The following is a 3,007-nucleotide window of genomic DNA, read 5'->3' on the forward strand; positions in this document are numbered from 1 at the left end:
ACCTCCACTACTTGTGAATATAAGTTCATAACTATTAGGTGAAACTCACTTATATTCTAGCGTCATATTCATGCATGAAAATTAAGCGTGCACTCTCAATAAACATACACAAATAAGTTATCGATCAAGTAGTTAAACAAATTGAATTCACCATTCATGAAATTCCAACCAAACGTAATCAAATCATATTGCAAGCATAAACATGGTTTCGAATCACCCCCTAGCTAAATAGGGGTTTAGCCTCTCATGTTCACAACAAGAAAAATAAAATTGAATTTAAACATAAAGCACAAAGGATTGATTACACCTAGAACGCCCAACGAATCCACTTGAATTGGTGCGCGTCGAAGCTCCTCTTTCCTCTTCTCCTTGATGCGGCAGAGATGGTTTTAGATTATTTTGGGTGAGTTTCTGGTTTAGGGATAGATTTATGGTGGAATGGTGGTGGAAGTGGTTGGAATGGAGGGGGAGTTGCACGGGTTGTATGGAGAAGGGTGATGGAATGCACGGGTTTTTGTGGAGAATCTGTGATGGTGGCTGCGAATTCGAGAGGAATCAATTAGAGGGGGGTCACGGCTTAGGGGGGGGAAATTGGGTTAGTGGAATGCACGGCTTGGGAATGAATGGGAAGATTGGAGTGCACGGATTGAAGGAGGGAATTAGAGAGAATGGTGGCTGCGTGAAGATGGGAAAAAGTTCGAATCGTGTTGACGGCTGTAGGTTTTTTTTTTTATGGGAAAAGGCACGGCTTAGAAAAGGAATTAGGGCCCATGGCTGATTAGAATTATGGGAGAATGTTGGGGGAAGTCACGGCTAGCTTAGGGAGTAAAAAAATGGAATTATGGTGGCTGAATAAAAAAATGGAATGAGTGGGATCTGGTAGTCACGGCTATGAATGATTTTTTATGTTTATTAGGGTAGTCGATAAATGGGGGGAGGCCACGGCTTTTAGTGGAAACATGGGATAGATTCTTGCGGCTGCTAGGTTATTTGGTGGCTGAAAAATATGAAAAGTAATAATGAGAGGTCCCTAAGGTGCGGCTAGGTGGTGGAAAACCTAGGGTTTAAGAAAATCAAACCCTAATTTATTTTGGTGAATTAGAATTAAGTTAAAAGCTTCTAGAATTAGGAAATAAAATCAGAAATTAAAAGGAATGGCTGCAAGGTGCGGCTAGGGTTAGGTTAGGAGAGGGAAATAGGGTTTAAGTGAATGACAATGGACTTAAATACCCCCCCTTGCACGGCAAGGGAAGGAAAAGAAAGTGCAAGGGCACGGCTTGGGCTTTAAAGTGGGCTAGGGCCATGGTTTTGTGTCCTAAAATGCATACAAGGCCGTCAAAGTGGCTAGAAAATACGGACGTTTAAGTTTAGGAAAGGTTACCAAAATGGGAAACTTAGGGTTAACTTTCCTACTTCAAGTAGGAAACCTTGTTTGAGTAGGATTCCTCGTTTTGGTAAGAATTCATTGTTGGAGTAGGAATTCGTCGTTTCTTCAAGTCTTCAACTCATTCATTCCTCTTTCGCTCCAAAATACTCCAATTTGCATCTTCTTGCACACTTTGGCCTTATAATCTGAAAATACACAAAAGTGGCCTTAAACACTAAAATAGCTAAGTAAACACAACATAAATGCACGAGAACAAGCTAATTAAGTCGCATGAATATGCTCCTATCAAAGGTCCAAGAGAACTTCTTGCTCTTTATGTAGCCAATTTCGTGGGTTGTGTAGCAAGTATCATAACACTTAAGGAATTAATGTAGATATAAACCATCATTCCGCGTGTGGCAGAGGTAAAGCTTATCAACTACATAGCATGTCGGCAGTGGATAGAGCTTTGTATATGCACGCTAACTGTTTAACCTTTCATAAAGATATGTTGTCTTACTACTTGAAGGGCAAGCCATAGGTAGTCTTCTGGGAACTGTAGACTACCTTAGTGCACTTAGTAGTAACTTTAGGGTTCCAGGGCAACTGTCCATAGGGTGTACTGCGTAATGTGCCTCCTCTGTCTCTAAAGCCCGGTTCCTCATGGATTAGGCCAAGAGACCAAAAATCCTTCAGTTAGCTAAACCTTGAAAAAGACCATTGTGGCTATTTCTTGGAATCCTAGTGCAAGCCATCGTGCACCTAGTTACACCAGGGCAACCTGACTTATCCATATCTGGATATTTGGAGTGCATAGTTTATCATCATGCATGAGAGAGCAAACCCATATGGGTGTTGGGGAATTGGTTTACCTTCTCGTACTGGAGAGCATGGTTGGTCCCTAATAGTGTGCAATTCCTGCGATAAGTCCCTAAGAAGGGCGTAATCTTCTTTTGAAGTGCAGGAGTGATAAGTTATTGTAAGCATGCAGCCAAGCCAAGTTGTAAAATTACTTCTGAATTCGTCATTGAAGAATAAGTGAAACGAACAAAAACTTAATTGTAAAGTAGGAACTACGTAACAACTGGATAATCATTGGCTTGAGAGGTGGTGCCCGTAGAGCTCCTTGAGTCTTTGGGCTTTGATGTAGCAGAAGGTCATGCATGGTACTTCCTCATATTTTAGGCATTCCACTACTTTTTGATCTCTTTGTCATTCATGGTGGTGAGGGTGTAACTACCCTTGCTGCTTACTCTGCTAATCTTGTGCGAACTTCCCAGATGAGATCCATCTTTTTGGAGCCTTCTCTGTGAGTAGTCATGAAAGCTTTTCTTAAGACTCGATCTTTAGGCTAGAATTGCTAGATCTTGGCCTTTTTGTTGTAGCTAAAGAAGAATTGATGTTGGTAGGCTGCGATATAGGTGATGACATTCTCACATTTCTCCTCTGCCAGATCTAAGTTTGTGGCCATCTATTTTCTGCTTTGCTCGATGCTGGGCAGTAAAGTGTTGATACTTGGCACGATGAGATTGGGAGAAATGATTGCTTCTGAACCAAATGCCAAAGAGCAGTCTCACCGATTGCTCGTCATTTGGTTGTGCAATACACTCATAGACATCCGAGAAGTTCGTCTGGCCATTT

The sequence above is a fragment of the Pyrus communis genome, chromosome 11 (assembly GCF_041283825.1).
Source record: "Pyrus communis isolate YQ-2024b chromosome 11, ASM4128382v1, whole genome shotgun sequence".
Classification (NCBI taxonomy): domain Eukaryota; kingdom Viridiplantae; phylum Streptophyta; class Magnoliopsida; order Rosales; family Rosaceae; genus Pyrus; species Pyrus communis.